Source organism: Mobula birostris, chromosome 9 (genome assembly GCF_030028105.1).
Source record: "Mobula birostris isolate sMobBir1 chromosome 9, sMobBir1.hap1, whole genome shotgun sequence".
Taxonomy (NCBI): domain Eukaryota; kingdom Metazoa; phylum Chordata; class Chondrichthyes; order Myliobatiformes; family Myliobatidae; genus Mobula; species Mobula birostris.
Window position 1 is genome coordinate 6801810 of NC_092378.1, and position 26685 is coordinate 6828494.

At 42.8% G+C, this 26685-nt stretch overlaps 1 long non-coding RNA gene across 1 annotated transcript in view; it reads left to right on the forward strand.

Annotated features, from left to right (window-relative positions):
* LOC140203306 (uncharacterized) overlaps window positions 1–25577 on the forward strand; it is a 49373-nt gene extending 23796 nt beyond the window's left edge. Inside the window, exons 2-3 of the long non-coding RNA XR_011887336.1 lie at window positions 20434–20536; window positions 22473–25577. This is a non-coding gene — a long non-coding RNA (uncharacterized lncRNA). The remainder of the gene's footprint in view (window positions 1–20433; window positions 20537–22472) is intronic.
* The last annotated feature ends 1108 nt before the right edge of the window (window positions 25578–26685 follow it).

The following is a 26685-nucleotide window of genomic DNA, read 5'->3' on the forward strand; positions in this document are numbered from 1 at the left end:
CCCCTCCCCCAGCTGCCTACTATCTCCCTCGTGGTTCCACCTCCTTCTACTACCCATTGTGCTTTCCCTTATTCCTTCTTCACCTTTCCTGCCTATTCCCTCCCTGCTTCCCCTCCCCCACCCCTTTATCTTTCCCCTTACTGGTTTTTCACCTGGAACCTACCAGCCTTCTCCTTCCCACCCTCCCCCCACCTTCTTTATAGGGCCTCTGCCCCTTCCCTCTTCAGTCCTGACGAAGGGTTCCGGCCCGAAATGTTGACTGATAGTTTCCACGGATGCTGCCCGACCTGCTGAGTCCCTCCAGCGTGTTGTGAGTGTTGCTTTGACCCCGGCATCTGCAGAATATTGTGTGTTAAGGAATTAGTAAATAATGCAGAAACAGACAATAAGAGTGTGCACTTAAAAAGCAAGACAATAGCAAGGGCAAATGTTGTTTTTTCAGTGATAAGAATTGGGAATTAATAATGAAAAAAGAGAAGGGGCAGAGATATGTTTTATGTCAGTCTTCACAGTAGAAGGCACTAATGGTAACAATAATCAAGAAACATTAGCAGTGAGGCGCTTACAGAAAACAATGTCTATCACTATAAGAAAGGTATTAGTCAAAATAATGGGGCTAAAGGTTGACAAGTCACTGGACTTGATTACCTGTATATTCTTGCTTTAAGAGAGATGGCTACAGAAATAGTCGATGATCCCAGAGGACTAAAAGAATGTAACAGTCATCATCATCCTCATTATGGGCCGTGTCGTGTGAAATGGGTGATCATGGTCCTGACCATCATTGTCCTTGACAATTTTTTCTAAAAAGGTGGCTTGCCATTGCCTTCTTCTGGACAGTCTTTACAAGATGGGTGACCCCAGCCATTATCAATACTCTTCAGATATTGTCTGCCTGGCATCAGGAGTTGCATAACGGGGACTTGTGATACGCACCAGCTGCTCATAAGACCATCCACCACCTGCTCCTGTGGCTTCATGTGACCCTAATCAGAGGACTAAGTAGTTGCTACACTTTGCCCAAGGGTGACCTGCAGGCTAGCAGAGGGAAGGAACACCTTACACCTCCTTTGGTAGAGACATAATTCCACCCTGCCACCCAATCTAACAGTACTGTCCAAACAAAAGAGAATCTGAAATCAGTAAACTATAGACCAATGGGAAGGGAATAGACAGGCTGGTAGAAAACCTTTATCTTTCAGATCTTCTTGTATGCTTGTGAAGGAAACAATGCTCATTAGCTCATTCACAGAAGCCTCAACCCAGTAGAACAGGTTGAACAATAATATCACAGTATCACTGTCTGATAAAATCCTTAGAATGTTACAGTTTATTCCAGTAAAAGCATCAAGAAGTTCCAACTTAACTTGAGTGCACAATTGTAAAAATGGGCACAGTAACAAAGAGAGTTGGAGATATGCATGCAGTGCAGATGGGGAAAGCAGTTCAACACCACACTGGATCATGGACTAATGAATGGAGGAATGGAATACAAAAGGAAGGAAATGAATATAAAGCTTTATAAGGAACAGGTTTAATCACAATTGAAGTATTGTATCCATTTCTGGGAACTATACTTTTAAAAAGATGAAAAGGTCTTTAAAAGGGTGCGGAAAAGACAATAATTGAATTCAGAAATGCAAGATTTTGGTTATGTAGACTTTTGGTTACATTTGGTTCCTGAGAAGCTGGGGTTGGTCTCCTTCCAACAGCAGAGGACAAAAAGGGATCTGATATGGGATTTTATAATCGTGGAGTGTCTAAACCAGGAGCTCCCAAGCTGAGGTCCGTGGACCCCTTGGTTAATGGTAAGGCTCCAAGGGATATATAAGGTTGGAAACCGCTCCTCGAGAGTCATAGAAGAGTACAGCGCAGAAACAGGCCCTTCAGCTCATCTAGTCTTTGCTGAACCATTTAAACTGTCTATTCCTATCAACCTGCACTGAGACCATAGCCCTCCATGTACCTATCCAAACTTCTCTTAAATGTTGAGATTGAGCTTGCATGCACCACTTGTGCTGGCAGTTTGTTCCACTCTCACAGCCCTCTGAGTGAAGAAGTTTCTCCTCAAACATTTCACCTTTCACCCTTAACCCATGATCTCTGGTTATCGTCCTACCAAAACTCAGTAGAAAATGCCTGCTTGTATTTATCCTATCTATACACCTCATAATTTTGTACACCTCTATCAAATCTCCTCTCAACCTTCTACATTCCAAGGAATAAAGTCCTAACCTATTCAATCTAATTCAGGCTAAACAGATAATTTAGAGGGAAGCTGTTTTGGATGGCAGAAGCATTAAAAACATACAATCAAGGTGATTGGTAAAAGAACAAACAGTGACATGGAAAAAAACATTATTCAGAGAGGGTTACAATCTGGAATGGATTTCTGGCATGTATAGCGGAGATGATAGATAAACTTTTCTTGGTCACCCAGCCAGGTACAGGTATTGATTTTAACAAACATTTCGATGACAGACTGCCATCTTCATCAGGGATGATGCCTAGCATGTCTACTCTGGGAATATATATATATATGTATATATACACCCATTGTTCATCTCTCCTGATTGGTTATTCCGCAACCAATCAGGTTTCTGCTCTCCCACCTTGCTTATAATCATATTCCAGTTCTTCATCTTTGCTAAAATTCTTTTTTTTATTTTACTTTCAATGGCTTCCTTCACCAGGCACTGATGTGGCACAATAGTTTTGTGCCATCGAAGTCAATTCTATGGCCATTGTGAACGCAATGTTCTGCTGCTGCTGATTTCTCTGGGTAACCCAAATAGATGCACCTTCTATTCTCCTTGATGTGGGTTTCTATTGTCTGGCCAATACATGCTGCTTTACATTCACAGGGAATCCTGTAAATGCCAGCCATCCTGAGTCCCAGGTTATCTTTGATCCACATAAGCAGGGATTTGAGCTCCTTACCGCTTTGTGGATGCTATTAATCTGTTATTTTTTCAGGATCCTGGCGATCCTTCAAATATAGGGAAGACAGGCAGTAGCAACAAGTTCCTCTTCATTGTTAGGTTTACTAGTTTTTCCGTTGGCCAATTCAATTGTAAGCCAGGTGGGACAGTGGAAACCTGATTGGTTGAAGACTAACCAATCAGAAGGGACGGGCAATGAGGGTAAATATATTACCAAACTAGAAATGCCTATGCATAATCCCTGACAAACATGGCAGAGTTTGTCATCGAAACATTGGTTAAATATCAAAACCTGTACCTGTTTAGAATCCCAAGAAGAATTTATTCGTCATATATGCTAGGAAAGCACTAGATCCTTTTTCTAGTATTTTTCTTGTTTTTAAAGAAGAACTAATTGTATACTTTCCCAAAAAATAAATTGCATGTCTATTGGGGAGGGTGGATATATGATCAGATGGAAAGAGCAGAAAACACAGGAATGAAAAGTTACTGGCCTTCTTTTGGAACGCCGTCATACTAAAATATAGCTGCTATTAGTCAACTTCTCTGGGCCTGAAGTATATTCAAGATTAAAAATTTTGACTAAAAACAAAATTGAACATTTTGGTTATCTTAATCCCATGCATATGATCCAATTCGTATTTTATTTTCTCTGAATGTTTGTTTTTATAATTAGCAGCTTTCTGACCTGTGAGTATTCTTCAATCTGATTAGTTGCTAACTGGCTTGAGAACATTTCTGATGCTAAGATGCCAGAGAGTCCCTTTAGATTCCACCTCCCCCCCCCCCCCACCGCCACCCCCAGTATGCCAGTATGTTGTATACGGTATGACACATCAAAAAAGAGGACATTTACACCAAGAAGATAGTTTACTGCTTTTGATACATTCTTTGAAGGATAACAGTGACATTATCCCTCCAGTATTGAATCTATGCCCAGGGCCAATAATGTTAACAGACTTCATATTATTATTTTTCTGTGAACCTTAACTGCTCAGATTTTATTTCCATTGAAGTTAATAAACTATGAACAAATTTTAACCTTGTGAACTTCAAATTTTTGTCCTGGGTATAACTGTAAACTGCAACCGGTGATGAGGTTTGATTGGGAACTTTCAGAGCTTTGGGAAAAGCGGAGTTACCCCTTAATCATTCATTGCTCCCAGGGCTGCTCTGACCCAGAATGGTAGCACCTGCAAGGGTTCCTGCTCAGGATACGAGCGAAGGCCAACGGCAGATCCGGCAGGTTCAGTAACTGAACTTATGACAGAGAAGGCGGATGAGCTAGGACCTCAAATGTCAATGGCTATAGTACAGGCAGATGAACAGTTGGGAAGAGAAATGGCAATTTCTTTAGTTCGCCCAACAGTAGGCAATAGCAAACCATCATTGCCAGATACTAGGTTTCCTAGAATCTATTTACTTTACTTTATACTTTATTGTTGCCAAACAATTGGTACTAAATTGATATTTGCTAAGAAAACCATGGTCAAACTCACACAATGTATCACACAACAACAGCGTCAAGAGGATCTTCAACACAATTCTGAAGATGCTTCGCTTGGTAGGATTGACACTGGTAATATATTAGTATATATTCAGGAATTGTTTGAAGACGCTCAAGGCGAAAAACCAGAAATTAAGAAAAACATTGAAGGTCCAAGTATTTTAAAATCTGAGGTTCATAATGCAATAAATAAGGTGAAGAAAGGAAAGGCAGCAGGTCCTGATGAATTAGTAATAGAACAAATTACCACCCTTGAAGATTATGGAATTGAAAAACTTACTGATTTAATCAATGACATTTATGAGACTGGAATAATACCAGAAGAGATGAAAAAATCAGTATTTATCACTCTTCCTAAGAAACCTGGAGCAATAGAATGTGAATTACATAGGACCATAAGTTTAATGAGTCATATCACCAAGATACTTCTAAGAATTTTGATGACAAGAGCTAAAAGTAAGATACAAGCTGAAACAGGTAAAGAACAATGTGGTTTTGTGAAAGACAAAGGTACAAGAAATGCAATATTGATGTTAAGGATACTATCAGAACGAGCTATTCAAGTGCAAAAAGACTTGTCTGTTTCATCGACTACACAAAAGCATTTGATAAAGTGAAGCACAATAAGTTATTTGAAATATTACAGACAACTCTAGATCTAGATTCGAAAGACCTCCGCTTAAGCAGAAATTTGTACTGGGAACAAACTGCCACTGTAAGAATAGATGGAGAAGTGAGTCAGTTTACGAAAATCAAGAGAGGCGTTAGACAAGGGTGTGTTTTCTCCACTGATTTATTTAATGTGTACAGTGAAACAATATTACAAAAAATAAAAAACATCTTGGGAATCAAATTTGGCAGTGAAAACATCAATAATTTCAGATATGCAGATGACACTGTGTTAATTGCAAGTATGGAGGAAGAACTACAAAACTTAATTGATATAGTTGTTGAAGAAAGTGCAAAAATTGATCTATCTATCAATTGCAAAAAGACAGAATGTATGGTGATATCCAAAAAGAAGAATCCTATCTGCAGGCTGAGAATAAACAGGGAAGACATAAAACAAGTACAGAACTTTTGCTACTTAGGAAGCTGGGTGACATGATGGCAGGTGCAACATGGACATCAAAAGAAGAATAGGGATGGCAAAAGACACCTTTACGAGAATGACGAGTATACTGACCAATACTAAACTAGGCATGACAACCCGCCTCAGAGTACTGAAATGTTACGTTTATCCAGTTATGTTATATGGCTCAGAATGTTGGACAATATCTAGTAACATGAGGAAACAAATTGAAGCAGCAGAGATGTGGTTTTTGAGGAGGATACAAAGAAGATCATGGATGAAACGAATACCTAACGAGGATGTCATGAACAGAGCAAACACAAAAAGAGAAATAATGTATGAGATCATGAAAAGGCAACGTAACTTCATTGGACATGTGATTAGGAAAGAGGAGTTAGAATGCATGGTAATTATAGGAAAGATTGAAGGGAAGAAAGCAAGAGGAAGATAAAGACAAATGACGATGGAGACAGCAGCCAGAGAACTGGAAATGAATACCAATGAATTGATCCACTTGACCTGAAACAGGAGTGTGTAGGCCATGGCAGTCAAAGCTCAAACTGGGCACGGCACCTGATGATGATGATGATGATGAACTTCAAATTGGTATTTGCAATGTTTAAATCAAAATGTTATATCCTATAACGTGGCTAGCAAGCGTTTTTGTGACAAATACTCCTAACATTTTTAAACACGGAATGAAATGCCAAACACTTAAAAAAATATTTATTGTCTTGTGGAATAAGGCAGGATTCTATTTTAACCAAATGGAATTTAACTTCATAAGAATACATTACAAACAAAATTCCATTTGCAAACATAGTTGATCTTCCATTTATGTTAGTCTGAATGATAAATTGCTATAAGGGCAAATGTTAGCCTTCATCTGAGTTAGTGGAATTTGTATGAGAATGAGCAAGGTAATATAGCAGCTGAGATTAAATTATTGCTTCTTTCTTTCCATTTCTTTCCTTGACTGTTTCTGTTTTGTATCTGCCCTTTTCGCTTCTTTCCAGGACGTAGGAATGGGCCATATAATGCTGACGAACGTTGAATACAGAAAGCAAACATAGAGTATGCATTCCTTTTTTCCTTCCATTCCTATCACTTACCTTCATATCATTTTTCCTTTCCCTCACTACTTGCCATTGCAATATACTTCATCTCTCCTGAAACAATTCATACGAATAGAATGCCAACCTTGATGCGACAGTAGCTCTGGATTGCCAGAAGGCCATGGGTTCAAGACCCTGCTCCAGGGAACGGACACAACCTGACATTTCATTATTTACTAAAGATTCAGAATCAGAATTAGGTTTAATATCTCCGGCAAGTGTAGTGAAATAAGTTGTTTTTGCGGAAGTAATATATATAGTAAGTAAAAGTAAGTGTGAATATATATAATTGTTAAATTAAATAAGTAGTGCAAATATAGAAATAGAAAAGCAGTGAAGTAGTGTTCATGAGTTCAACGTCCATTCAGAAATTGGATGCCAGAAGGGACAAAGCTGTTCCTCAATCATTGAGTGTGTGCCTTAAGGCTTCTGTACCTCCTTCCTGATGGTAGCAATGAGAACAAGGCATGACTTAGGTGATGGAAGTTCTTAATGACACATCACTACTTGAAGATGTCCTGGGTACTACAGAGGCAAGTACCCATGAAGGAACTGACTAAATTTACAACTCTCTGAAGCTTATTTTGAAGTGCTTTGCTGTCAAAACAATTGCTAAACTAAGGGTTTGTCTCCACAGTCAGCTGGTTGTTAAGGATCTCATGTCACTTTTTAAAGGGGTTTGGGGAATGTTAAGATCCTCAACCAACATTTTTAAAACAGACTTTCTGGTCAGTTGTCATACTGCACTGTCATTTGCAGGACTTGATTGCACACGTGTTGCTTCTGAATTGGCTTACACTTTCCTACACAGTTTCAGTGTATCATTTGTTCATTATGTGCCACGTCGTATGACGTAGACGATCATGGTCTTTCTGTGACCATGATTGTTCTTGGCAAATTTTTTGACAGAAGTGGTTTGCCATTGCCTTCTTCTGGGCGGTGTCTTTACAAGACGGGTGCCCCCAGCCATTATCAATACTCTTCAGAGATTGTCTGCCTGGTGTCAGTGGTTGCATAACCAGGACTTGTGATATGTGCCAGCTACAAATACGACCATCCACTACCTACTCCCATGGCTTCAGGTGACTCTGATCGGTGGGGGCTGAGCAGGTGCTACACCTTGCCCAAGGGTGACCTGCAGGCTAGTGGAGGGAAAGAGCACCTTAGAGAAGTATCTTCACCCCACCACCCAATATTAGTGAATATACTTAACATTTGAGAGTCCATTCAATCCGTAAGTCCTCCTCTTCTCCTCTATTCCATTGTTATTCAACCCAAATTCCATCCACTCATCACCTCACTCACATCTGTTCCTCTTAGAAATTAGCTGTGGGAGGTAAAGGTCCTGAATCTATTTTGGTCATTGAAATTTGATCAGCGTCCAGTCTGTCAGAAGTTTGTGAAAAGGACATTTCACCCAGGTCCACTACTGGAGTAGAGAAAGGCAGCAGTGGATTGTGGCAGCATAACTGAGCTCTGACCAGCGACCAATCCAGGCATCAGAAGTTTGAGAGGAGTGGATTTCATTCAGTCCACTGCTTGAGTAGAAAAAGGCAGCAGCGGATCGCGGTAGTGTAATTGAGTTCTGACCAGCGACCAATCCGGACATCAGAAGTTTGAGAGGAGTGGACTTCACTCAGGTTCATTGCCCGAGCAGAAAAAGGCAGCAGTGGATCACGGCGGTGTAACTGAGGTCTGACCAGTGACCAGTCCGCGTTTGGGATGGATTAGCAAGAGCAAATTAAAGGAAGGCAAAGGCAAGCACAGCAATATCATTGCAGTGGACAGAGTCAGAGTGGTGATCCTCCAGCTTTAGTTGTTTGAGACTTCAGCATAGGGAGGTTTCAGTATGAGAAATCAAAGAAAATAAAAGCCCTAGGTAAAGTTTTTTCCTTCCCTTTGCTCAGTTAGAACAATAGAGATGCAGGCAGGATAGTTGAATGCTCCTCTTGCGGGAATTGGGAAGCAGGGAGACCTCCAGTGTCCTTAACGACCTTGACGACTCCAGCTGCGAGAAGTGCATCCAGTTGCAGCTTCTAACAATCTACATTAAGGAGTTGGGAGCTGGAACTGGATGAACCCCGGATCATTCGGGAGACTGAGGGAGTGATAGATAGGACATATAGAGAGGTAGTTATTACACCCAATGTGCAGGTCACAGGAAACGGGGTGACAGTCAGGAAGGGGAAAGGGGTTAAGGACAACAACAGATATACCACTTTGCATACTATTGGAGGGGGAAGGGGAGGTGCTGACTGAGCAGAGGAAATCACAGTGGTCAGGTTTCTGTAACTCAGAAGGGAAGTGGGAAGAAAAGGCATGCTGTGATGATAGGAGATTCATTAGTTAGGGGAACGGACAGAAGGTTCTATGGGCAAGAACAAAACTCCTGGTTAGTATGTTACTTCACGTATGCCAAGGCCCGGGACATCTCAGATTGAGTCCTCAGCATTCTTAAGTGGGAGGGTGAACTGCCAGTGGTCTTGGACCATGTAGCTACCAATGACCTGGGCAGGACGAGTGATGATGTTTTGCATAGCAAGTTTTGAAGTGATGAGGTTTTGAAGGCAAAGTAGTGGATATTGTCTATGTGGACTTTAGTAAGGCATTTGACAAGGTCCCACTTGGGAGGCTGGTAAAGAAGGTTCAGTTCTAGGCATTCAGGATGATGTAGTAAATTGGATTAGACATTGGCTTTGTGGGAGAAGACAGACAGTGGTCGTAGAGGGTTGCTTCTCTGACTGTAGGCCTGTAACTAGTGGTGTGCCGCGGAGATCGGTGCTGGATCCTTTGTTGTTTGTTATCTATATCAAAGATGTAGTTAACTGGATCAGCATATTTGCAGATGACACCAAGATTGGTGGTGTAGTGGACAGTGAGGAAGACAATCATGGCTTGCAGAGGGACCGGCATCAACGGAAAAATGGGCTGAAAAATGGCAGATGGAATTTAATACAGACAAGTGTGAGGTTTTGCACTTCCCTAGGACCAAACGGGGTAGGTCTTGACTTACACAGTGAACAGTAGGGCACTGAGGCGTGTAGTAGAACAAAGGGTTCTGGGAATATAGATCCATAATTTATTGAAAGTGACAGGTAGATAGGGTCGTAAAGAAAGCTTTTGGCACATTGGCCTTCATCAATCAATGTATTGAGTACATGAGCTGGGATGTTATGTTGAAATTGAAATTGTTGGTGAGGCCTAATCTGGAACATTGTATGCAGTTTTGGTCACCTACTTACAGGAAAGATGTAAACAAGATTGAAGGAGTACAGAGAAAATTTACAAGGATAATGCCGGGTTTGATGGACCTAAGTTATAAGGAAAGATTGATTTGGTTAGGACTGTACTCTTTAGAACATAGAAGATTAAGTGAATCAATTAAGGAGGGAGGAGAAGATGGTGGTACGATGCAGCACGCGCGGCCATTCCGAATGAATATCGATATGTGTAACTAGGGAGGCCATGCATCAATCTGGATTTGATGGGGACAGCCGTGAAGCACAGAGGAACATCTGGAGCAACTTCTGAAATCCCTGCTTCGCTGCCGCTGCTACTGTGCGATTGAGAATCTCCGGAGACGTAGGCCCCAAATCCTCAGCTTTGCATATTGCCTGCTGCCGGGGCCGGGGTCGAAACGCTCGGCAGAGATGGTGCTCGGTGCATCGGTGTCAGGAGGTGGTCGGAGGCTCGGAGTTTTTTGGACAGACTCAGGTCGGACTGTGGTCGGATGCTTCCGGGATGCTGCACCGGCAAGTTGACGGCGCTGGAGGTTTACTGTCTGCGTGAGATGATGGGAGACTGAGACTTTTACTGTGTCATGGTCTGTTCTTATCAATTTACAGTATTGTTTTGCACTGTTGTAACTATATGTTATAATTATGTGGTTTTTGTTAGCTTTTAAGTCAGTTTCTCATGTGTTTTTGTGCTATCATTCTGGAAAAACATTTTTATCATTTCTTAATGCATGCATCATTAAATGACAATAAAAGGGGACTGCGTGTCCTCATAATCATAACCATAATAAGTGGAGATTTGATAGAGGCATACAAAATAATGAGGAGAAAAGATAGGGTAAAGCAAGTAGGCTTTTTCCACTGAGGTTGGGTGGGTCTACACCCAGAGGCCATGGGTTAAGGGTGAAAGGTGAGAAGTTTAAGGGGAACATGAGGGGAAACTTCTTCATTCAGAAGGTCGTGAGAGTGCGGAATGATCCGACAGCACATGTGGTGCATGCAAAAGAATACCACAGCTTAGTTCATAGTATGTCAGAAAATTACATACACACAAAATGCTGAAGGAACTCAACAGGTAAGGCAGCACCTATGGAAATGAATAAACAGTCAACATTTCAAGCCGTGATCTCCTTTGGGACTGAGAAGGAAGAGGGGAAGACACCAATATAAAAAGGTAGGAGAAGGGGAAGGAGGGTAGCTAGAAGGTGATAGGTGAAGCCAGGTGGGTGGGAAAGGTCAAGGGCTGGAGAAAAAGGAACTGATAAGAGAGTTGAGTGGACCACAGGAAAAAGGGAAGGAGGAGCGGACCCAGGGAGAACTGATGGGCAGGAAAGAAGAAGTGAAAGGCCAGGGTGGGGATAAGAAGAGGAGAGGGGAAATGATTCTTTTTACTGGAGGGAGAAATCAATATTCATGCCATCAGGTTAGAGGAATATAAGGTGTTGCTCCTCCACTCTGAGAGCAGCTGATTGTTTTAGTATAATTTGATAAGATGGACTCTGGACCTCACATTGCCTTACATCTTATTGTCTATCAACCCTGGACTTTGTATCTGTAACACCACTTAATTCTACTTTCTGTTATTGTCTTTACCTTGTACTACTTTGATGAACTGATGTGATGAAATGATCTGTATGGATGGTATATAAAACAAAGTTTGTCACTGTACCTCTGTACATGTGACAAAAATAAATCAATTAACAATTAATTATCCAATTTCAAATACATCAGCTCAAAATAGCAACTTGTCATAATGTGATTCAAATCCACATGTAACACTGCACTGTTGGATATGACAGAAAGTAATTAAGCAATACAGGGTGCTGTTTGACCTTTTGAGCAGATATAAATACTGCCAACGCTATTTCAAAAAATAGCATGCAAGTTTCTTCATACATTGTGCCCAATATTTACAGTATCTTTCAATCAACTTCTCTGAAATACATTCTGATCATTATCGCACGCTGCTTACAAGACCATATTGGGCAAGAATTAAATGACACACTTACCACATTACAGCCACTGATAAAATCATAAAAAAAAGTAATTGACTATAAAACATTTCAGGGTATTGTGAATATTTTTAAAGAACTATATCAACAAGCACAAGTCTTCCTTTCATTTACTATCCTCTTTTATTCATGGAAAGCCAAGATCATTAGCGCCTCTCCATAGTAGCCACAGAAAATAATACTGTTGGGTTTATTGGAAGAAAAAACACTCGAGATCAGAGCCTCTCAATCATTCGTCAAGATTGCCAAGGAATGGGTGGGAAAGAAGAGCCTAACAGATGTTTCAGTGTTGATGCAGGTCAATTCCAATCAGTTGTGTGCCAGTAAGTTACCTCAGTTATATTTAATGCAATTTTCTACAACAGGTCACATAGGTATAATTGGGTGTGTGGAACTATCTCTGTAACCCTTAAGTCTTTATGAATTTATAAATTTTGCAAAATGTACTGTGACAAAATGGAACCTGTGTGATCCCAGAGTGCTTTGCTGGATTGCTGATGTGAGAAGCTTGCAAGGATATGTGATTTATAGCAGGGAGTGTTTTCACACTACATGATTGAAAGCAGAGAAAAACATCTTACAGCTGTTGAGGGGGGAAAGCCTCAAAGACAAATGGGCTCATTAAAGACAAATGTGACTCATTCAATACAGATGCAAGATCAGACAAGAATACAATTAAGGGTTGGATTGGCCTCAAAAACATGGTTGATGAATTACTGGACTCTGTAAATGTATAAAAATCTTAAAATTAACGTATGGAGGTAGATTTCCCTCATGAGTAATAAACACGCTTATAACTTGATCCACTCTGACATAGAAAAATGCCAATCTGAGCCTTGGCTTTATTCAAAAATGTAGTCTATATTGATCTTTGGTAAAGGGAATTGCTCTGAAGTAGTTTGTTCATGATGTGCCATGTCATATGACGTTGTGATCATGGTTTTTCCATGATCATGATTGTTCTTGGCAAATTTTTCGACAAAAGTGGTTTGCCATTACCTTCTCCTGGGCAGTGTCTTTACAAGACAGGTAACCCCAGCCATTATCAAGACTCTTCAAAGATTGTCTGCCTGGAATCAGTCGTATAACCAGGACTTATGATATGTACCAGCTGCTCCTTTGACCATCTACCACTTGCTCCCATGGCTTTAAGTGACCCTGATTGGTGGGGGGTGAGAGGGCTAAGGAGGTGCTAGACCATGCCCTAGGGTGACCTGCCACCTAGTGGAGGGATGGAGTGCCTTACACCTTATCTGGTAGAGACGTATCTCCACCCTGCCACCCTAAATTTGAAGATAGAACAAATAAAATTGTATGAAGCCATGCATGATGGTTGGATTTCCTTACTCAACTCTAAATTTCTTGAAATTGTCTGTTTTCCAGTAGAAACTTAACTTTAATACAATGTAAACTTTTATATACAGTACACATTTTAGCTCAAATTTACCAAGTCAAAAACAACGGTATGCCTAAAAGCAATGACACTTTAAACTTGTACTGTACCTTGGTGATACTCAGAGAATTGTCCATTTGGGTACAAAAGCAATACCAAGGCAACATGTCAGGAAAGGCTGGTCAAACTAGAACAATCTTCTCCCTGAGGGTGGGGGGGGGGGGGGGAAATAAACTTAAGTTTCACTTGATCAGCTTTTAAAGCTTACAAAATACTGCATCTGGATCAAAAAAAAAGCTGGAATTAATCATCAATTACCTGGGGTTATTCATAGCCCTCCATGTACCTATCCAGGAGCCTCTTAAAAGACCCTATTGTATCCGCCTCCACCACAGTCACTGGCAGCCCATTCCATGCACTCACCACTCTCTGCGTAAAAATCTTATCCCTGACATCCCCTCTGTACCTACTTCCAAGCACCTTAAAACTCAATCTTTTCACCTCCAACTGTCACCGAGACATCAACTGTCTCAACTTCACCACTCCTCTCTCCTGTTCCAACCTCACTCCCTCTGAATGCACTGCCCAACACTCTCTCCGCACTAATCCCAACCCACAGACAAAGGTAGTGCCGTAGTAGTCTGGCGGACAGACCCCTACCTCACTGAGGCCGGCCCAGCGGCAGCTCTCTGACACCTCCTCTTACTTACCCCTGGAACAGGACCCCACCAAAAAACATCAAACCATTGTCTCCCGTACCATCACCGCCCTTATCAACTCCAGAGACCTTCCATCCTCAGCTACTAAACTCATAATTCCCACACCCCGCACTGCTCGGTTTTACCTCCTCCCCAAGATCCACAAGCTTGACTGTCCTGGTAGACCCATAGTTTCTGCCTGCTCCTGCCCCACCGAACTTGTATCTCCCTACCTGGACTCCATTTTGTCACCCATAGTTCAGTCCCTCCCCACCTACATCCGAGATACATCCCATGCCCTCCACCTCTTCAATAACTTCCAGTTCCCCGGTCCCGACCGCTTCATTTTCACTATGGATGTCCAATCCTTATACACTTCCATTCCCCATCAAGAAGACCTCAAAGCCCTCCGCTACTTTTTGGATAATAGACATCACCAGTTCCCCACCACTACCATCCTCCTCCGCTTGGCAGAACTGGTACTCACACATAATAACTTCTCTTTTGGCTCTTCTCACTTTCTTCAGACCAAGGGTGAAGAAAGTGAGAAGATGGGGCTATGGGCACTCGCATGGGCCACAGCTATGCCTGCCTCTTCGATGGTTATGTGGAACAATCTGTGCTCCAAACCTATACTGGTACTGCTCCCCAACTTTTCCTTTGCTACATTGATGACTACATTGGTGCTGCTTCCTGCACCCATGCTGAGCTTGCCAATTTCATCGACTTTGCTTCTAACTTCCACCCAGCCCTCAAATTCACTTGGTCCATCTCGGACACTTCTCTCCCTTTTCGCGATCTCTCGGTCTCCATCTCTGGAGACAGACTGTCCACTGACATCTTCTATAAGCCCACTGACTCTCAGAACTACCTCGACTATATCTCTTCCCACCCAGCCACATGCAAAAATGCTAATCCCTATTCTCAGTTCCTCTGTCTCCACCGCATCTGCTCCCAGGATGAGGCTTTCCGTTCCAGGACATCTCAAATGTTCTCTTTTTTTAAGGATCGTGGTTTCCCTTCTGCCGACATCAATGATGCCCTCACCCACATCTCCTCCATTTCCTGCACTTCAGCCCTCACCAAATCCTCTCGTCACCATAAAAGGGACAGAGTTCCCCTTGTCCTCACCTACCACCCCACCAGCCTCCGGATCCAGTACATTATCCTCCGCAACTTCCGCCACCTTCAACAGGACCCCACCACTAAGCACATCTTTCCCTCTCCACCCCTCTCCGCATTCCGCAGGGATCATTCCCTCCGCGACTCCCTGGTCCACACGTCCCTCCCCACGGATAACTGTCGTTACACCTCCTCCCTCACCACTATTCAGGGCCCCGAACTGTCCTTCCAGGTGAGGCAACACTTCACTTATGAGTGTGGTGGGGCCATCTATTGCATCCGGTGCTCCCGGTGCGGCCTCCTCTACATCAGTGAGACCCGACGCAGATTAGGGAACCGCTTCGTCGAGCACCTCCGCTCCGTCCGCCACAACAGACAGGCTCTCCTGGTTGCCACCCATTTCAACTCTGCTTCACATTCCCATTCGGATATGTCCATACATGGACTCCTCTACTGCCATGACGAGGCCAAACTCAGGTTGGAGGAACAACACCTCATATACCATCTGGGTAGTCTCCAGCCCCCTAGCATGAACACTGAATTCTCCAACTTCCAGTAATTCCCTCCCCCTCCCTTCCCCCATCCTAGTTTCACTCTGCCTATCATCTCCCTCTTGGTTCCGCCTTCTTTTACTACCCATTTTGCTTTCCCCTATTGCTTCTTCACCTTTCCTGCCTTTCACCTCCCTGCTTCCCCTCCCCCACCCCTTTATCTTTCCCCTTACTGGTTTTTCACCTGAACCTACCAGCCTTCTCCTTCCCACCCTCTCCCCACCTTCTTTATAGGGCCCCTGCCCCCTCCCTCTTCAGTCCTGATGAAGGGTCTCGGCCCGAAACTTTGATTGTTCGTTTCCACGGATGCTGCCCGACTTGCTGAGTTCCTCCAGCGTGTTGTGCGTGTTGCTTTGACCCCAGCATCTGCAGAGTATTTTGTGTTTACCTTAAAACTGTGCCCTCTCGTGCTAGCCATTTCAGCCCTGGGAAAAAGCCTCTGACACGATCAATGCCTCTCATCATCTTATATACCTCTACCAGGTCACCTGACATCCTCTGTCGCTCCAAGGAAAAAAAACAAATTCACTCAACCTATTCCAGTAAGGCATGCTCCCCAATCCAGGCAACATCCTTGTAAATCTCCTGTATGGTTTCCACATCCTTCCTGCAGTGAGGTGACCAAAACTAAGCACAGTACTCCGAGTGGGGTCTGAATAGGGTCCTATATAGCTGCAACATTACCTCTCAGCTCCTAAACTCAATCTTACGGTTGATGAAGGCCAATGCACAGTATGACTTCTTAACCACAGAGTCAACCTGCACAGCAGCTTTGAATGTCCTATGGACTCGGACCCCAAGATCCCTCTGATCCTCCACACTGCCAAGAGTCTTACCATTAATACTATATTCTGCCATCATATTTGACCTACCAAAATTAACCACCTCACAATTATCTGAGTTGAACGCCACCTGCCACTTCTCAGCCCAGTTTTGCATCCTATCGATGTCCTGCAGTAACCTCTGACAGCCCTCCACACTATCCACAACACCCCCAACCTTTGTGTCATCAGCAAATTTACTAACCCATCCCTCCACTTCCTCATCCAGGTCATTTACAAAAATAACAAAGAGAAGGGGTCCCAGAACAGATCCCTGAGGTGAGCCACTGGTCACCGACCTCCATGCAGAATGTGACCCATCTACAACCACTCTTTGCCTTCTGTGGGCAAGCCAATTCTGGATCCACAAATCAAGGTCCCTTTGGATCCCATGCCTCCTTACTTTCTCAATAAGCCTTGTATGGGGTACCTTATCAAATGCCTTGCTGAAATCCATATACACTAGATCTACTGCTCTACCTTCATTAATGTGTTTAGTCACATCCTCAGAAAATTCAATTAGGTTCATAAGGCCTAACCTGCCTTTTACAAAGCCATGCTGACTACTGCTAATCATATTATGCCTCTCCAAATGTTCATAAATCCTGCCTCTCAGGATCTTCTCCATCAACTTACCAACCACTGAAGTAAGACTCGCTGGTCTATAATTTCCTGGCTATCTCTACTCCCTTTCTTGAATAAGGGAACAACATCTGCAATCCTCCAATCCTCCGGAACCTGCTCCGTCCCCATTAATGATGCAAAGATCACTGCCAGAGGCTCAGCAATCTCCTCCCTTGCCTCCCACTGTAGCCTGGGTTACATCTCGTCTGGTCCCAGTGAGTTATTGAACTTGATGCTTTCCAAAAACTCCAGCACATCCTCTTTCTTAATACTTATAGGCTCAAGCTTTTCATTCCACTGTAAGTCATCCCTACAATCGCCAGGATCCTTTTCCATAGTGAATACTGAAGCAAAGTATTCATTAAGTACCTCAGCTATCTGTTTACACACTTTTCCACTGTCACACTTAACTGGTCCTATTCTCTAATGTCTTATCCTCTTGCTCTTCACATACTTGTAGAATGTTTTGGGGTTTTGTTTAATCCTGCTCGCCAAGGCCTTCTCATGGCCCCTTCTGGCTCTCCTAACTTCATTCTTAAACTCCTTCCTGCTCGCCTTATAATCTTCTAGATCTCTATCATTACCTAGTTTTTTGAATCTCTTGTAAGCTTTTCTTCTCTTCTTGACTAGATTTTCAACAGCCTTTATACACCACAATTCCTGCACCCTACTATCCTTTCCCTGTCTCATTGGAATGTACCTATGCAGAACGCCACGCAAATATCCCTTGGACACTTGTCACATTTCTTCCGTACATTTCCTGAGAATATCTGTTCCCAATTTACACTTCCAAGTTCCTGCCCGATAGCCTCATATTTCTCCTTACTCCAATTAAACGCTTTTCTAACTTGCCTGTTCCTATCCTTCTAAAATGCTATGGTAAAGGAGATAGAATTATAATCACTATCTGCAAAATGCTCTTCCACTGAGAGACCTGACACCTGACCAGGTTCATTTCCCAATACCAGATCAAGTACAGCCTCTCCTCTTGTTAGCTTATCTACATATTGTGTCAGGAAACCTTCCTGAACACACCTAACGAACTCCACCCCATCTAAATCCCTTGTTCTAGGGAGATGCCAAATGATACTTGGGAAATTAAAATCTCCCACCGCAACAGCCCTGTTATTATTACACCTTTCCAGAATCTGTCTCCCTATCTGCTCGTCGATGTCTTTGTTACTATTGGGAGGTCTATAAAAACACCCAGTAGATTTATTGACCCCTTCCTGTTTCTAACTTCCACACACAGAGACTCAGTAGACAACCCCTCCATGACTTCCTCCTTTTCTGCAGCTGTGACACTATCTCTGATCAGCAGTGCCACGCTCCCATTTCTTTTGCCTCCCTCCCTGTCCTTTCTGAAATATCTAAAGCCTGGCATTCTAAGTAACCATCCCTGCCCCTGAGCCATCCAAGTCTCTGTAATGGCCATAACATCATAACTCCAAGTACTGATCCATGCTCTAAGCTCATCCACTTTGTTCATGATGCTTCTTGCATTAAAATAGACATATCTCAAACCATCAGTCTGAGCGCGTCCCTTCTCTATCACCTGCCTATCCTCCCTCTCATATTGTCTCCCAGCTTTCTCGATTTGTGAGCCAACTGCCTCTTCCTCCATCTCTTCAGTTCGGTTCCCACACCCCAACAATTCTCGTTTAAACTCTCCCTAATAGCCTTAACAAACCTCCCTGCCAGGATATTGGTCCCCCTGAGATTCAAGTGCAACCCATCTTTTTTGTACAGGTTACACCAGCCCCAAAAGAGACCCCAATGATCCGGAAATCTGGATCCCTGCCACCTGCTCCAATCCCTCAGCCACGCATTTATACTCTACCTCCCTCTATTCCTATACTTACTGTCACGTAGCACAGGCTGTAATCCTGAGATTACTACCTTTGAGGTCCTGCTTCTCAGCTTCCTTCCTAACTCCCTGTAGTCTGTTTTCAGGACCTCCTCCCTTTTCCTACCTATGTCTTTGGTACCAATATGTACCACAACCTCTGGCTGTTCACCTTCCCACTGCAGAATATCGTGGATGTGATCAGAAACATCCCGAACCCTGGCACCTGGGAGGCAAACTACTATCTGTGTTTCTTTCCTGCGTCCACAGAATCGCCTGTCTGACCCCCTAACTATAGAGTTCCCTATTACTGCTGCCATCCTCTTCCTTTCCCTACCCTTCTGAGCCACAGGGCCAGACTCTGTGCCAGAGGCGCGGCCACTGTTGCTTCCACCAGGTAGACCATTCCCCCCGAACAGTACTCAAACAATTGTACTTATTGTTAAGGGGGACAGCCACAGGGGTACTCTCTAGTATCTGACTCTTGCCCTTCCCTCTCCTGACTGTTACCCACTTTTCTGTCTCCCGAGGCCCTGGTGTGACTACTTGCCTATAACTCCTCTCTATCACCTCCTCACTTTCTCTGACCAGACGAAGGTCATCGAGCTGCATCTCCAGTTCCCTAACCCGATCCCTAACGAACTGCAGCTCAACACACCAGGTGCAGATATGGCCATCCCGAAGGCTGGGAGTCTCCTGGACTTACTACATCTGTCACCCAGTGCAGAACACCAGCCTCACAGACATACTTCCTACTGCTATTCCTCACAGGTAACTTACCTCGCCTCGACCCCCTATCGCCGAAGCCCGAATGAGCCAAAGCCCTACCACTCTGCCTCAGACCACTCCATCGACGACAGCTTCTTTGATGACTGCTCCACCAGGGCAGTGTCTCCCTTTTATGCCTGAACCTTCCCTGCTATTTAACTCACGACTGGTGCTCCGGTTATAGCCACTGATAGGCCACATACAATGGACTAACGCTCTCAAAGCTCCCTGTTTAAGTAACCTCTGCCAACCTGTGAGAAATCCCTTTTGGTAAAGCTCTCTTGATGCTGCTGATAGGCCACGTGCAAGTAGTTTGTCTTTTTCATACAGTTTTATCTATTTCCATGAAACTTCAGCTAATTGGGGCAGCTGCTTAATAGGGCCATAATGTACTGGTCACGATGTGACCTAATTAACCATACATCTTGAAGTAGGGCTAGTTTACAGGATATTCCTTTAAGAGGGGAAAAACAACATAAAAAGTATTTATACCAGGGATTACTGGAGACATTTAAGAAATCATTAACTTAAAGAAAAGGCTTTTAAACTTCCCAGAAAATGCAGTAAAATGCAAATTTAGGAATGATTTAGAATTCAGTAAAAGGTAACCAATACATTGGTTATACAGATGAGTTATACAGGTCTCGTTACAAGCAAGTGCAGTTCAACTCCTTGAGTGATTATGCAGAAAGTTTGAAGTTAATAACTCATCTCCTTCTACCTTAGGCCATGAACTTATCAATCACCCCTGCTGTGAACCACTTTCTGGAGGTCCAAGACGCCGACTTCTACAAGAAGGGATCCGTATGCTCCACGACCGCTGGACTAAGTACGTAAATGTAGGAGGGGATTATGTTGAAAAATAAATGTGCCAGGTTTTCTAAAATTCACTCCTTCTACCTTAGGCCATGATCTTATCAATCACCCCTCGTATGTACATATACTTACTGTAATTGATTTACTTATTTTCTTTCTGTATTATCATGTATTGCATTGTACTGCTGCTGCTAAGTTAACAAATTTCACTACACCTGATTCTGATTCATCAGAACTGGAAAGGAAGGGGGGAGAAGGAAGAATATAAGTCAGCAAGTGATGGGTGAGACCAAGTGAGGGGAAGGTGGGTGGGTGGGGGAACGGGGAATGATGTGAGAAGCTGGAAGATGAAGCTGTTAGAGGTGAAAGGCTGAAGATGAAGGAATCTAATAGGAGAGAACAGTAGTCCATGAGAGAAAGAGAGTCAGAAGGGAGGCAAAGGACATATTATGAAGGCAAGCGAGGTGAGAGACTAACCAGAGTGGGTGAAGGATAAAGAGAAGAGAGCACCGGATATGGTAGATGATCCGACAGACTCAAAGGTGAAGCACGGCCTCACTTAGAAGTACTGTTTAGGGCCCTGTATGGTGATGAGGGAGAAGGTGCACTTGCTTTGTGCTTATCTTCACAGAGAAAAACATAAATTCCCCGAAATACAGAAGAACTAAGAGTCCATCGCAAATAAAGAATACCAGTATGATTTATACTGCTGGGGAAGCAAATGAGTTGGAATACCAATAAATTCCACAGACTTAATGACCTGTATCTCAGAATTTACTTTATACTTTACTTTACTTCACTTTACTCTATACTTTATTGTCGCCAAACAATTTGTACTAGAAAGTACGATCATCACAGCGACATTTGATTTTGCGTTTCCCGCTCCCTGGATTACAAATATTAAATACTAAATACTAAAAATATTAAAAATTGTAAACATTAGTAAATATTAAAAATTTAAATTATAAATCATAAATAGAAGATAGAAAAACGGAAAGTAAGGTAGTGCAAAAAAAACCAAGAGGCAGGTTCAGATATTTGGAGGGTATGACCCAGATCCAGGTCGGGTTCCATTCAGCAGACTTATCACAGTTAGAAAGAAGCTGTTCCCAAATCTGGCCATACAAGTCTTCAAGCTCCTGAGCCTTCTCCCGGAGGGAAGAGGGACGAAAAGTGTGTTAGCTGGGTGGGTCGTGTCCTTGATAATCCTGGCAGCACTGCTCCGACAGCGTGCGGTGTAAAGTGAGTCCAAGGACGGAAGATTGGTTTGTGTGATGTGCTGCGCCGTGTTCACGATCTTCTGCAGCTTCTTTCAGTCTTACCAATTTTGATATGTCTTACCAATGAAAATAGTGGATGCACTGGTTACCATCACCTAAAGTCATATAGATTCAAAAACATTTACTGCAGAGTAGACGGCAGCAAATATGAAGCAAAAAAATCATCTGCTGGAAGGATCTGTAGGTCAAGCAGCACATTTGGAAAGGTCGTGTACAGGTTGAAATGGGGTGGTGGGGTCCAGGCCAGGGTGTATCAATGTGACAGGGTTGGGGCGAGGAATGACCCAGTCTTTGAGTGATTTAGACACTGTGACAGGTGGATTGAAAAGGTAAGGTGTCAGAACTAAAGGCGACAGCCGGGTCAGTTCTGCCCGCTGTTCTGTGACTTCTACTCGGCTCTGCGCTGAACTGAATCTGAGGCTGTGGTCTGCTGCAGCAGCTCTGGAGTTTGTGCCTGTGCACGCACTTTCATTCTAAATGCTATTTGCTTACTTTTATTGTGTGCACAATTTGTTTTATTTCCCTCTGCACATTGAGTGTTTGACAGTCTATTTTTTATGAGTTATTTTGGGTTTCTTTGTTTAGTGGCTGCCTGTAAGGAGATGAATCTCAAGGTTGTATAATATATACATACTTTGATAATAAATATACTTTGAATTTTGAACACAGGTGGAGGCAAAGGGAAGATCTTGTGTCTCTAATGGCAGCAAATATGACCTCACTATATACGGAGGAAGAGAGAAGAACAGGAAACAATCAGACTTAAGAGAGATAGCAGACACAAAAGGTTCTCCAGATGCTGGAAATCTTAAGTAACACTCACAAAATGCTGGAGGAACACAGCAGGTCAGGCAGCAACAATGGGATCGAGGGAATAAACATTCATCTTGTTAATCTGATGTCAGTAATTTCAAAATCAAATTTCAAAGTACATTTATTATCTAAGTACATAAACAGTATACAACCTCACCTTCTCACAGGCCGCCACAAAACAAAGAAACACTATAGAATCCATTTAAAGAAAACCTCCTTACAAGACAAAAACAACAAATCGTGCAAACAGTAAAAAGCGAACAAATAACACACAAACACAAAAAGTTGCAGATGCTGAAAATCCAAAAACAACAGACACATAATGCCAGAGGAACTCAGCAGGTCAAGCAGCATCTATGGAAATGAATAAACAGTCGATGTCTCGGGCTGAAACACTTCTTCAGGACTGAGAAGCAATGTTCCCCCAAATTTGTAATGACTACCGTGTGCAAAAATCTTGTGCAGTGCAATTTTTTGCCCAGTGACAACAACATGTGCGCAATGAATAATTTCTTCAATAAAAACAGTATAAATAAACCAGTTCTAAAATCTGCAGACAAATAATTGCAAACTCCACGTTGTCAACACTGTCCGCATCAGAAACTGGAAAAGGAAATGTGATTGTATACGATCATGAAATTCACATGCCAATGAGGTAGAGAATGACAACCTTTTCTGCACAATTTAAATCCTTTGTGCGCCAGCAGTAAAAGATGTATGAATGCCTACAGGCGCACACCTTAGAGGGAACGTGGCTGTGAAGAAGGAGGGAGACGCGAGAATAAAAAGGTGGGGGAGGGGAAGGAGGCTCGCTGGAAGGTGTTAGGTGAAGCCAGGTGAGTGGGAAAGGTCAGAGGCTAGCGAAGGAGGAATCTGATAGGAGAGGAGAGTAAACACACAAAACATTAAATATCACACTATAGAGTCTCCAAAAGTGAGTCCACAGCCTCGAGCAATATGAAAATATTGCTCGAGGCTGTGGGCAAACTGCAATGTAATGTCAGCAGAAACATTCAACTCACTGTACATCAGAGGAAGACTGAGAAAATCCACCTGCAAGCTTGTTGCATATTTCGGCCACAAGACAGCGCCATTGAGCAAAAAAGCACTCACCTGTGTGCACAAAGGTCAAAAATACAAGATCGAGTTTGAAATAGTACAGCAACATGTTCCAGCAATACTGAGCAAAGCAACATGCACAAAGCTAGGCCTGGTGAAGCGAATCTATGGTGTTGAAAAAGAAAATGACATTCTCAAAGACTTTGATGACTTGTTTTCTGGATTAGGATGTTTACCAGGGAAACACCATATCTAGATTGATCCAACTATTGCACCAGTCATGCATGCCCCGAGAAAGATTCCAGTAGCTCTCAGGGATCAAGTAGTGGAGGAGCTACACAGAATGGAACAGATGGGAGTCATAACAAGACAAATAGAACCGACTGACTGGGTGAATAGTATGGTGACAGTGGTCACAGAAAAAAAGATGTGGATTTGCATGGATCCACAAGATCTCAACCAAGATCTCACGGTTGAAGAGGTTGTTACTGCTTTCAACAAAATCTGCACTTGTACTCCAAGGTCCCTCAGTTCCATTACCCCATCTAGTGTTCATCCATTCATAGTATACTGTAAGTCCTACACTGCATTGCCTTTCCAGTGTATCACATCACACTTATCTGTAATGAAATCCATTTGCCCCTCCTCAGTCCACTTTTGTAATGCTCTTGTAATCTACAAAACCTCCTTCACTATCAACAACATCTCCTCGTTTTGTCAGAATCTTTAATAAAAGACATAACTTCAGAATATCAGGAACAGAGTAATAGGCTCGAGCAAAATCAGCATGCCAATAGTAAAGGGAAATCCTGTTTAACTAAACTGTTTAAGTTATTTGAGCGTATGCTTGCACAATTTGTTGTCTTCTTTACATTGGTTATTTGTCTGCTTTTGTTTGTGTGCAGTTCTTCATTAATCCTATTGTGTTTCTTTGTATTCATTGTGAAAGCCCGCAAGAAAATAAATAGCAGAGTAGTATATGGTGACATATATGTTCTTCGTTAATAAATTTGACTTTGAACTTTTACTTCATAACGGAAAAGAGCACCAGGTGCACAGAAACACTATCACTTGAAGGACCCCTGCCCTTTGATGTTCTTGGGTCCAAATTCCAAATGAGGTGAGAAAAGATATTGGGAAGAACTTTACCCGAAGGACTGCAGTGGTTCAAGATGGACAACCACCATCACATTCTTGAGGGCCGTTATAGATGAACTTTAAATACTAACCTTGCCCAGATCCTGAGGATAAATTAAAAGAATGCCTTATGGGCAACAAGTGGGCACAGTGTATTTGAATTTTCAGAAGGCTTTCAACAAGATCTAACAATAGAGATTTATGCAACACACATCAAAGTTGCTGGTGAATGTAGCAGGCCAGGCAGCATCTCTAGGAAGAGGTACAGTTGACGTTTCGGGCTGAGACCCTTCGTCAGGACTAATTGAAGGAAGAGAGCGTCCTGACAAGTTACATCTCCATCTGGTATGTGAGCAGCCGACCACCGGACCGGAATTCCCTACAAAGGACTGTTAGAACAGCTGAGAGGATCATGGGGTCTCCCTACCATCCATCTGGGACATTTATCAGGAGTGCTGAATATGCAGGGCCCTTAGTATTATTAAGGATCCCACCCATCTATCCAGCATCCTCTTTGACTTTCTACCATCAGAAGGGAGACTATGATGCAAGAATGGTCAGGATGAGAAACAGTTTCTTCCCCCAGGCCATTAGGCTTCTGAACCACCAGCAACATTGTATTCAAAGTGCCACTGGTTAATCTGTTTCGTGCCTTCCAATATTTAAAATGAATGCCCTTTAATTTGTTACTTATGTATAATTTATCTGTAGATTTTATCTGTACCTTCATAAGTTATCGCGTGTTATGTGTACTCCTGTGCCTTACCCTGGTTCGAAGGAAAGTGGTTTCCTTTCTATATATTGTATGTTTTATATACGTATATAGTTAAGTGACAATAAACTTGACTTAGGGTCCAAGTTCACAACTGGTTCACAACACTCCATGAATACTGTTACACAGGTTGATAGTGTAGTTAAGAAGGCTTATGGATTGTTTCCTTTTATTAGTCAAGGCATTAAAAAGTCAAGAGATTATGTTGCACCCTTATAAAACTCTGGTTAGGCCACATCTGGAACATTGCATGCAGTTCTGATCACCTCACTCTAGGAGGGATGTCTAGGCTTTGAAGAGGGTTGCAGAAGAGGTTTGCCAGGACACTGCCTGGCTTAGAGGTCATGTGCTATAGAACATAGAATAGTACAGCACAGTACAGGCCCTTCGGCCCACAATGTTGTGCTGACCCTCATCATGAGAGGCGAGACAAACTTGGGTTGTTTTCTTTGGAGCAGTGAAGGCTGAGGGGAGATCTGATAGAGATCCATCGATAGAGAGGACTAAGAGTATCTGTTTCTCAGGCTTGAAATGTCTAATACCAGAGGGCCCTCATTGAAGCTGGGGCGGGGGAAGGTTCAGAGGAGATGTGAGGGTTAAGTTTTTTTACTCAGAGAGTGGTGGATGCCTGGTATGTTGGTAGAAGCAAATATATTTGAAGCTTTTAAGATATGTGTAAATAGGCTCATTAACGTGAGGAGGATGAAGGCATATAGACATTATGCAGGTAGGAGGGATTAATTTATGGGGGATTTTTGATTTACTTTTTAGCTGGCTCGACACAACATTGTGGGCTGACTGCCCTATGGTTCTACGTTGTCCTACAGATGTCACTCGACGCTCCGGGATTGGTGTCAGCGCTTTTCAAGCTTCTCCACCCGAAATGTCGACTGTCCATTTCCCTCAGCCCTGACAGCTCAATTGTGTATTGCTCCAGCGTCTTGTCTGATGCTTTATTTGGAGTAATATAGCAACATAATTGACCAAGAAGCGAGACGCTGGAGCTGTTCCAGATCGCAGTTCCTGCACTCCCCCCTGTGTCCACATAAACTGAGAATTGATTAACAGACTTACTCCCGCTTTTTTGTCGGAGGGTGGTTG